This window comes from Corvus kubaryi, unplaced genomic scaffold (assembly GCF_017639235.1).
Source record: "Corvus kubaryi isolate FWS band 111438036 unplaced genomic scaffold, C.kubaryi_AGA036_p1.0 split3-73, whole genome shotgun sequence".
NCBI classification, from domain to species: domain Eukaryota; kingdom Metazoa; phylum Chordata; class Aves; order Passeriformes; family Corvidae; genus Corvus; species Corvus kubaryi.
Window position 1 is genome coordinate 584,492 of NW_024582091.1, and position 11,592 is coordinate 596,083.

Sequence of the window (11,592 nt, forward strand, 5' to 3'; positions counted from 1 at the left end):
AGACATGATGTATATCTCATAGATATGAAATGAACTGATAGATATTAGGTAGATCAAAAAAAAACTTTATAAAACTTTGTATTGGGCTTGCATGGCCAGGTTTTGGTAGCAGGGGCGCTACAGGGGTGGATTCTGTGAGCTGCTACCAGAAGCTTCCTCCATGTCCAGCAGAGCCAATGCCAGACAGCTCCAGGATGGATGTGCCCCTGGCCAAGGCTGGGCCAATTAGAAATGATGGTAACACCTCTGGGATAACACATTTAAGAAGAATTGAAAAAAGCTATTGCACAGCTGTAATTGCAGCCAGAGAAGAGCGGGCTGAGAACATGTGAGAGGAACAGCTCTGCAGATGCCAGGGTCAGTGCAGAAGGAGGGGAGGAGGTGCTCCAGGCACCAGAGCTGAGATTCCCCTGCAGCCCGTGGTGCAGCCCATGGTGAAACAGCTGTGCCCCTGCGCTGCTGTGACCCATCTCACTGCGGGGCTGGGGCAGCGAGATGCCAATCAATTCCAGCCCATCCCCTGGATCGAGTTTCCCGAAGAGGCAGACTCAGAGGGTGGGTCGATGGGCAGCTCAGAAGCCTAAGCCACACCCCCCCAGACAGTGCCTGGGTCCAAGCCACCTCCCCCGGTTCCCGAAAAATCCCGGTTACTCGGTTGTTCACTGGTTCTTTGTTATAGCTCCCGCCTCTCGGTTTACCCCAGTGGTTCTTGTTAAATTGTATCCTCCCCCTGGCTTGTACCTCATTGGTTGTTTTCCCCTTTCACCGGGGTTTTCAAATTCCCTATAAAACTGAGGACAAGCCTCGGGGGAGGATCCCATCGCATTCCATCCCTTCCAAGGTTGTTCGGGTTGTGAAACTTCTAACAATAAACCTGTTAGGAGCCAGACCAGAACAGCCTCTCTCTTCCTTTGTCTCCGAGCTAACGTGAGCCGGTACCATTGGCTCCTGCTGTGTTCCCTCTGCAGAGAAGCCAGCGAGCTAGCTCAGCCAGCAGCACCTTTCCTGATGCCGAAGTCGCTTCAGCGATGCGCAGAAGAACACAGTTGGACTCTCTCTGACCTGGGGCACGCCAGAGCTCGTGCCTTGAGCACAAGAACTGTGTTACCTCTGCAGCCCATGGAGATCCACAGGGATGCAAAGATCCACCACAGCCTGTGGAGGAGACCCACCCTGAGCAGGTGGATGCCTGAGAGGAGGCTGTGACCCCATGGAAAGCCTAGGCTGGAGCAGGCTCCTGGCAGGGACCTGCAGACCTGTGGAGAGAGGAGCCCACGCTGGAGCAGGTTTGCTGGAGGGACTTGTGACCCCATGGGGGACCCACACTGGAGCAGCCTGTTCCTGAGGAACTGCATCCCGTGGCAGAGTGACCCACACTGCAATAGCTTGGGGAGGATTGTTGCCTGTGGGATGGACTCATGCTGGAGAAGTTCATAGAGAACTGTCTCTTGCGGGAGGGACCCCACACTGGAGCAGGGGAAGGACTCCTCTCCCTGAGCAGTGGCAGAAACAACCTGTGATGAACTGACCATAAACCCCCATTCCCATCTCCCTGTGCTGCTGGGGGAGGAGGTAGAACTGGGAAGGAGGAGTGGAGGGAAGGTGTTTTTAAGGTTTTATTTTACTTCTCATTATCCTGCTCTGATTTTTCTAGTAATAAATTCACTTAATATCCCCAGTTTGAGTCTGTTTTGCCTGTGAGTGATCTCTCTGTCCTTAAATCAACTCATGAACTCTTTGCTATATTTTCCTCTCTCCCCTTTCCAGCAGCAGAAGGGAGAATGGCTTTGGTGGGTGCCTGGCATCCACCCAGGGTCAACTGGCTGTAAACTTTAAAAAATAAGCTCATTTTTGTTTTGGGTTATGCAAATACACTTCGTGTTGCATTCACAGCTATGAGGAACATAAAGTTACATATATACCTACTTGTTAATATTCGTCTGCAATAATAAAATAATAGGAACAGTTAGAACAAGGCATGGCTGTTGACCCACTAACAAAAAGGAAGACTATGATTGTATATGCAAATAGGCTACAATGCAACAGAGGCGGGAAATTGTATTTCTATAAAAGAAACCAGGAAAAAGAATAGGCACATATTTTATAGTCTCATTTATACATTCATTATATGGTCAATAAAACTCAAAGAATTATCTCACTTTTAAGTGATGAAAGTTCTATTTCAATCTTTCTTTAATAGTAAGAAGTTCCCAAACTGAATTTTTGCCTTAATAAAAGGGATACAGAAGAGCTCTTTATATGTAAGACATTGTAGGGCAAAAGTGAAGCAGAAATTGAAATACATATTTTCAGTATACTCAGTATGTATTTGGGCTAACTCTATAAAAGTAACTGCAGGTCTGCCAAAACATGAGAGAGAGAGAGGGACAGAGGAGGTCAAACTAAAATATCCTGGCAGAACCAATGGATATAGGCCTGTTTGGCATCATGTATACTCAGATCTGTGAGCTGGGGGTGTGTGCTCAAGGACAGGATCTGTTTCTCTGCAAGAAACCCTGCACATCAAACTTCTCCAGGAGCTCCACAAAGGGCTGGTAGTGGCAGCTTTCCCTTGCTCCACCCAAGATTTCACAGCAATGCAAAACTTGGCCACCCTGATGCTGCTGGAAGACCTCAGATTGCCTGCCCTCAGGGCTCCTCAGTGCTTGGAAAGTTTCTGAAATAGCTATTCCAGAACATTATTTGGGCATACATCTTCTCTGGATGCTCCTATTTCAGAGCAGGAATGCTTTTTGGTCTGACTCTAATCCTTATTCGGAGCTAATTCAGAAACCAGGGGGCTGCATAGAAAATAGGTATTAAAAAATTATTCTGGAATAATAGTCACAGCTCTCAGTTCTGCATCAGATACAGTTATCGGGGAATGCCTCTTCCAGTGTATTTCCACATGGAGGTGAGCTCTGAGTGTTCCACCACCTGTGTTTTCCCCAATCAGATAAAGAGAAATCCATATGCCACAGTCCTGAGAAGTAAATGAAAACCCTTTGAAATGAAATGCTGCTCTGAACTGAAGTTATTTTGACAATAGATCAATCAAAGGTATCACGCTTTACTCATGGTGCCTGACGAGTTGAATTCTGAGCTGTAGTTTCTGTTGCATCACTGAGTTACTCATTGTCTTAAACTTAACTAAAGATGATTCATGGGCACTTAAAAAATGGCAAGGAAGAGAAATGCCGCCCTGGTGTGATCCAGCAGGTTTGTCAGGTAAAGGAAACTCAGGCAGCAGGTAGGTGTTGTCTCAAACCCAGTCTCACCAGCAAGGCAGCACGGATGTAACCAGTTTAAACCACACTGCACAGCTCTTGTCCCCATGCTTGGGAACAATGTACCGATTTCTGTAACAGTCTCCAGGCAGTGCAAAGCAGATGGAGTCAGCCCTGTACCCTTGTGACTGAAGGACACTGCCCAGGAGGCCCTTTATAGCACTTGTTTACCACATTTGCCCCATGCAGCTCCACAGTGAGATGCCAACTGGAACAGAAATGCTACTTGACTGAAGCAGTCAACCAGGTTTTTGTTGTATATCTTACAGTAAAAAACCACTATCAATTTAATACCTTTTCTAGTAACAAAACAGGTTTAGATTGGATATTAGGAGAAATTTCTTCACTGAAAGGGTGGTCAAGCACTGGAACGGGGTTCCCAGGAAGTAGTGGAGTCACCATCCCTGGAAATGTTCAAAAAACATGTAGATGTGGTGCTTAGGGACATGTTTTTGTGGTGGACTTGGCAGTGTAAGGTTAGTGGTTGGACTCAGTGACCTTATTAGAGGTCTTTCCCAACCTTAATCATTCTATGATTCCAGGTGTCAAAAAGCGTGGAAGGAAAGGCATTGGTGCTGTGAACTTGGGCAGCTACACTTCCTCCACAGTCAGCAGTCTCTTGAAGGACAAGTGAGATCAAGACCTGAGGTGGGGTGGTCTGAAGTGCTCTCTAGAAGAGACTTTCTCTCCACTGCCCTCACAGGGAGACACTACTGGCTCTCAAATATGTGCTCTTACAGCCTGTGATGTTAGCAACTCTATGAACACTTAGGTCTGTAGTAAAATGATAGCATAGAGCAACAGTGGGAAGGCTGAGCTTTCTCTAAATCTGAGCTCAAGACAAAAAAGGCAACATCTACACCTGTCAAAAGACAGATTTCAGGCTGTTGGGACTCTCACAGTTACTTCTAGAAAGCCAAAAAGTAATAAATAACCACAAAGTCAGTCTATTAATTCCTTTACTAGGGCTGGCCAAAAGTAGGCCACTGCTATTTGTAGCAGAGAGAGAAATACTGGATGGGTACAGAGGAATAAATTGTTGTTATGAATTATGAATTAATGGGGATTGAAAATGCTAAATTATAGATATTAAGTAATTATGTAAATTATATTCCTTCATCTAATAATTTATTTAGAGGAGGCACTTATATAGTATTTTTACAGAGTGACTGCAGTGCCAGAAACAGTCCTATTGATGTACAACCTGAAGCGTTAGAAGTAAACAAACTTCTGTTATAAATGGTATTGTCTTCTTTTCAGGAACCTCAAAGCTTTTCATAATGTTAAACGATGTCTTAAGGTGGTCCTCAGAAATATAGGGATGGGAAATCTGAGGCACAAAACTGTCAAGGGAACTAAGATCCAGGGTTTTCCTCTTCTCAAGTTTCATGTACCCGTTTCACTGCAGATGGCAATGCTTGGCTTAATGTGCTCCCATGCCCATCACCCAGGCCTAGGCTATCCAGTGCCCCTGGCCTGGCAATGCTCCTAAGGTATATCTGCATGATTTCTCATCGGACTACTTCCACACAGCAGATTATCCCATTTTTTTTAAAAATAAAAGCTTTAAACAGTGTTTTAAAAATTGTTTTACTTTTGAAATGTTTTTCCTCTTTATTTTTTTTTTTTTTTTAATTACACGGTTGCCTTGGCAGGAATACATGGTGGTGTGAGCAAGTGGCAGCAGCAGCAGAGCTGGGGACAATGTCAGCCCCCAGGTGGGGCAGGGGATCTGTGCTCTCCACCTGAGAGACTCATCGAGCCTCCCCCTTAGCCTCTGTGAAGATGGCAGTTCTCCTCTTCATGCACTACTGAAGCATTGTTTTGCAGGAGGTTGGGTGAAATCCAGAAAATACATCTTTATTTTTCAATCTGGTCACATACAATTCTCTCTGGGTTTTATGGTTATGCTGGCTGCTCTCTCTTCAGACTAAATGAGCAAACAATTAAGTGTCCCACTGCTCAGCCAGACCTAAAGCAATGGTAGTGAGTGCCAAGGACTAGAATGACTATAAACACTAACACTGGGAATTAATTAATTCAGGGTTTATATGTGTGTGTGACTTATAGAACAGGCAGAATTTAAGCAGAAAGCCATGCAGACAGGAAAAGTCATGTTTGTAAGTCAGAAAGAAAACCAGAAAACCACTTCTTGGACAGAATGCTAGCTGAAGGCCAGGGTTGAAATATGAAAAGGGAAATTGGCTCGGTATGATTTTCGTGCTTAGGAGAATATTATTTGCCAATAAACATAGTCATATCCAAGAAATAGCTGGCTGTCATAATTTTCTCCTATAGAGTAGGGTGCACAGATCACTGCAGACAAGGCAAATTCTTGTGATGGAAAGAAGGAAAATATGAGATCTGATCTGATGCATTTGAGGCCTCTACTTGGGTATTTAAAAGTTTCCCACTAATTTGAAATCAGAAAACTTTGTTATCCAAACTATGAGTTCTGTGAAACTGCCTGTAGCCTTGCCAAATCCTGGCATGGTGACACAGACCTCAATGCAGCCCAGGCCAAGGCACAGACTTACTCATCACGTGTCCAGCAGAAACTCTTAAACTCTTCTTTTGCTGGAAGATGCAGTGTGAAGAATCTGTGGCCGCTACATGGGATTTTTAGGTGTATTTCTTGCTTGTTGAAGTGAAACCATAGTTCATACCAAAAGCTTTCATTAGAAACTGGGATGAGACAATTCGAAAATAGGGTGATTTCACTATCTTACCACATATCCTGCCAACACCTGTGAGGGACTAGCCATGCACTCACTAGCCATGTAGAAGTTAATGGGAATGGACATGTAGGTAACATAGGACTTTGCCAGCTGTAAGGGACAGGAGCACCCCCCACAATCCAAAGGACAATCTGCCCAGATCTTATCTCATCACCAGAAGGAATGATACCCAACTCTTGGCTTTTTTGAGCCATTTAAAATCTTAAATGTGGTAAATAAGCAGTAAATCATATAGTAATCCCTGGAACAAGTATTGCCATGCAGAGGCTTTCCTTTTCTCTTTCATACTCCCAAATCTAATTATTTTTCTAATCTCCCTCCCTTCTTTTTCCCAATTCCTGGTCTGTTTCCTCTCTATCATTCTCATTCCTGCTTAAAACTTTCTAGTTCTTTACACTTTTTCTTTCAACAAAGGGGAAAGAAATCATGTGGTCCTTCATTTTACTGCCCCTTTGTAACAAAAGCAGAAGGAGAAAATACAGCGCAGAAGGGAAGAGAAGCACATTTACATTTCTGGTAACTACTGTTGTTGGTGACATTTGTATTTGTTTGAATTACACACGTAATTAATACAAGTAGTAAAGGGGAGAGCTGAGCAGTGAAGCTACAAAAGTTTACAAGCTGCTTTCACATGTTTATTGCTTTGCTAAACCCCAGATCCCTAATCAGCTTAACAGATTATTCTCTGCATTCATAATGCTCTGCTGACAATGAAATGTAAACAATCTGCTGCAATGGGAGAGGTAAGATCTATAGAGAAGATCTCAGTGTTAACTTATGTCTCTGTTCCTGGTGTCAGGAAAAAAAAACAAAAAAAAGCAGTAATACAAGCCTCAAGTGAGTAGTTTTACTGCAAGTGAAAACAGTCTCACTGATCAAAAATCGTATGAGTATATATCCAAGGAACATGTTGTCCCTCAGTTATTAATTATTGAATACAGTAGCCAGCAGTATCAATCACTCAAGTGAATGGAAACAATTTCTCCAAAAAGAAAAAAAAAAAAGTGTAGTTAGTCGCAAAAAACCTGCTCAAAATGAAAGCATTAAAAAGTATAAAAATATATTAGCATAAGGAATCAGAGTCCAGAAGAGCTCTCTTACTGCCCCTTGTTATGGCCTGGGAGCTGTAACACCCACACTATAAGGAAGAAGGAACTTCACTACATGACACTTCCTTTCTGTGATTAGAAATGGGGATTCTTTTTCCTTTTACTCCAAGAAAGATGGGATTCAGAAAAGCTGGCTATTTTTGCAGTTTTTCATCTAAATTACTTTTTTCCCCCCATCTGCTACTGACGACAAGCTCACAGGATTTTTGTGTCTCTGCACAACACACTGAATCTTCAGAGAGCGCTGAGCACCACAGAGAAGACAATCCTACTTTCACCTGGACAGTGTGCAGATTAAATGTAGATCTTACCTCAAATTACACACCATAGTCCTATGAGTGGGCCCCACTATGAGCTGGTTTTGGGTGGCATTCACCCACAGAAACTTGATTTTCTAGCCTAGAGTTGACCTCTCTTCAGTCAGCATCTGTAGGAATCAAACCAAACCTGTCAGATAGACTGCAGGGCTTCCAAGCAAATGAGCACACACAAGTTGGCCAGGCTGCACCTACATGCACTCTACTGTGTATTCAATTAAACATGCAAAAAGAACATAGGCATTTTGTCAGTTCCTTGCAAGTCATTAGGCCTTTCTCTGCCCTTACCAGTTCATACCATGATCACAAATTTTTAAGTAAGTAGGCTCTCCTCAATAACTTCCAGCTGTAAGAAATGAGTCTCAGAAGGACAGGATCATCTATTCTGAGTTCTTGAGCCCTGAGCAACAAGTTTAATTTGTTACACATCGCAGTAGATTGCAAGGCAGTTGAGGTTGCTATAGGGAATTCCATAACAGGAAGAATTAATATGTATTCAAATAAAAACATCTTTAGTCTAACGTGCATTCGAGGAAGGCAAAGCCTATTCATAGTCTCCTGACAGTAGTTAAAAAAACCGTCACTTTGCAGACAGAAATATATAGCCTGTTTTCTCATCACCACCCGTCAACAGCAATGACAGCCCGACTGACAGACATTTCAGTGTTCTCCTAAGCCCTCCATCCTCAAACCAATATTTCACAGGTTCAGCATATCTGTTGCAGCAGGAAATATCCAGTTTATTCAAGGACATTTGCAACTTTGACCATTTTGTTCAAAAAATGGTCCCAGCACAGGATGTTTTACAGCAGCTTTCCCATCACGTGGGACCAGTAGCTGAAGCCTGTGGCTTTTCACTAACCTTTTTCCCCAAAGGCATGTGAGCAATCAGGGAGATGCAGCCCATCTGATCTCTGTAGCTCCTTGTCAGAGGAGGTGACAGTGGTTAACACAGCTCTTCAAGGTGTCTGAGATAACCTGTGATTAGATTCAATTGACCTAATGGGATTGGTAAAATTAGACAAGATTAGATCATGCCTGCACTCTCAAGGAACTGCACTGCAGGAGGAGAGCCAGAGTCTTCATCTGGACCTGATGATCTTCCAGTAGACAGCACAGTGTTGGCTCAGGGAAGCACTTCTACAGGAATTTTTCCCAAAAAGACATCTATTGCAAGGTGGAAACGGTGACTTAGCACTCCAACTGGAAGAGAATTTCAGCCTTGGCCACTCAGTGGAAGGTTTCATGTGTCAAATATCCTGTGTTATGTTCTGATCTTAGAATTTTCTTGGAGTGTATGCAGGCCTGTAGTTGCAGATGTTTTCTGAAATTATCCTCCAGTGTGACACTTCTTTATGGAGTACAACAACTAAATAGCAGAGTGCAGGCCAAACCACTGGGCCGCATAGGAGGGCTTAAGCAGGAATTAATTTAGAGTATTATTTGGATCTAATCCCAAATGCAGGAGTTCAGGTATTTAATTGCAGTGCAGCTGTTCACATCACTGTGCCAGAAGCAGAAAAACATCAAGGAGGCTGGAAAAGCAAGGGCAGTATGGCCTCATGGGGTAGTAGAAGGAAGAGAGGGGTGTATCTGGAAATCATTTGTATAGTCCTTCCATAATCAGAAAAATAAGAATTTGTAATGGTCACTCTTGCACTAAGTCACTTTTTCCTTCTTCGCTGCAAAAGTCAAGGAAAGGGACTCCTCATGGAGATCCCTCCTCTTGTGTCTGCTTGCTGGAAATAAGGAGAGCACAGAAACAGCTCCCAATTCACATCCTGGCAACAGCAAGGCTTGCCTGAATGCTTTAGCTCAAGGCGAACACAACAGGATGCTTTAAGGCAGTGAGATACAAGTGCTTCTCTTCAGAACAGACTGTGCTCCTGAGATTTCACCTCATCCTCAGGGGAACTAGTCCTGAATCACACTGATGTAGCTGAGCACATCACCACACCAGGGACTGACAAGCTACTTCCATTCAACTGCTTAACGGTAATTGCCCAAATACACGTCTCTTACCAATGGGAAACACAGGGTAGCTCCTGATGTGTTGCTGCTCTCTGCTGAGTTAGACAGTTTTGTATTTCGCACAGAGTAAAACTTTTCAGGTTATCTGTTGCTGGGCTGTAGCTAGCATATATTAAGTTCAGAGGATATTGTGCCTACAGGTCCATAATCCTGAGAGCAGCATCAAGCTCAAAAGCCTAAGAAAACAAGAGGAATAGCTTATTCAAGAATTAATTTTAATCAGTATTCCAAGATGAGTGGACAAAGGAAATAAGCAACTAACAATCTTATCCTAAAGAATCAGGATAATTACATTTACATTTGCTTGTATTTGTTTAGAAAACTTCTGCAGCTGTGTCAGATGAGCATGGTCTCTCAAATGAACTCATTAAGAAAAGCCATACCTTGAAATAATTTTTCACCAGATAGATGTAGAAATTGCTGATGGACCCAGACTGTTCTGTGATGCAACTGTTTTTCTGCTGAAAGCAGGAATAACAGACAAGACAGCAAAGGCTCCCAGCTTCCTTCCCTGCTGGGCTGTGCCTGAAAGCTCCTTTTATTTCTTCCTCTCAAGTCTTACTCTAGTTCCTGTTTTGACTTCAGTTTCTCTAGGCTCTGTGTACTGGTGTTTTTTCCTGTTTCCCTTCACTGACTCCCTCCACAAGTGACAGCCCTGCCTGTGCCTTGGTGTTGTGGGCCCTACCGAGGGTGCTTTCCTTTATGCCACACCAGCCCATGAAATACTCTTGCTGTGTCTCATGACTATTTTAAGCACAGGAGAGCTGCAGCTCTAGCACATCTCGGGTGTTGGGCACCTTCACTGCATTTTTTGGGGGTTGCTCTTCTGTTTTTATTGGTAGCACCAAATCCCCGTCACATGGCATCTCACTTGCATTTCTGATGACAGTCTTAGGAAGAAACTAGGCTCGCATTTTAAGGTTTTATATATAGGTATATAGATAAAAAACCAAATAATTATCTATTCATACAGGATTGTGTGTGAATGTGTATACATTTTCCAGGAGCTGTATATCAGAGGTGTCGTTGATATCCTGAGGTTCTGGGTAAGTAGCACATGGATAGTGCCCAGGAAGGAAATCCATAAACCCTCAGCCTTGGAGCATTTGAGCACACTGTCATTTAATCTTTCTGGCTCAGCTCAGTGGCTCCATCCTCACAGTGCCCTGAGGATGGATGTGTTATTTGTGAAAGCCTGAGTAAAATTAAGTTGCAAGTTGCTCTCAGCTCCTCAGCTGCTTTTTACAGAAGTGCTATCAGGTGAAGAAGAGGCTCTATAAGGTGAAGCAACCATGCTATAAGAAGCTCTGTGAGCTCTGTAATTGTATATTACACTTATAAGTTATACAGAAGTGCTGTAAGGCGAATTAATTGGTAAGAAAGTTGCACTTGAATGGATTTTGATTTCATGTTGGTCAGAAGTAAAAAATTCTATCTGGTTTTATGACCCTGTGTGCCAACTGCATTGATGTTTTTTTTGTAGTAGGTATTAAGTGTCCAAAATCAAAAGTTAACCTGAGGTGAACAGTATGAAACATAGCGTCCCTTGTCAAAGACTATTTCCAAAGCCTTAAACATAGGTGATTCAGATTCCTCCAACATGATGATGTGCACTTGAAGACCATGACATTGAAGTAGACCACTTTGGCAAAATCTGTTGCAAATCATTGAAAATGGTTTGTTGCTTTGGGTTTTTTTTTTAACACAATAATACATAAAAATAAGAAAGCGAGCTTTTTGCCTCAAAATGCAGAGCCTGTGGCTCTTGGTGTCTCAGAGCAAAGCCGGGGCTCTGCTGCCGGGCCTCTCTCCAGAGCCGGGAGCTGTGTGGCTGCCGCGGCCGTGTCCATGCCGGAGGTGCGCGGCGGCCCTGCGGGGCCTGGCTCTCGCCTGGGCCCGGCGGGATCAAACCAGGGCTTGTGGGGATCCAAGTGTGTACTAAGACGAGCTGGAGGAGAGCTCCCTGCAGGAGGCAGCGAGGCGGCAGCGCGTACCCAGTGCGGCAAGGGGAGCAGGGCTGGAGCCCCTTGTGCGCCCTCCTTGCCTCCACAGGCCGAAGCGCCACAGGCTGCAGCGGCTCTGCCCGAGCCCTCACCGGCTGTGAGGCGCT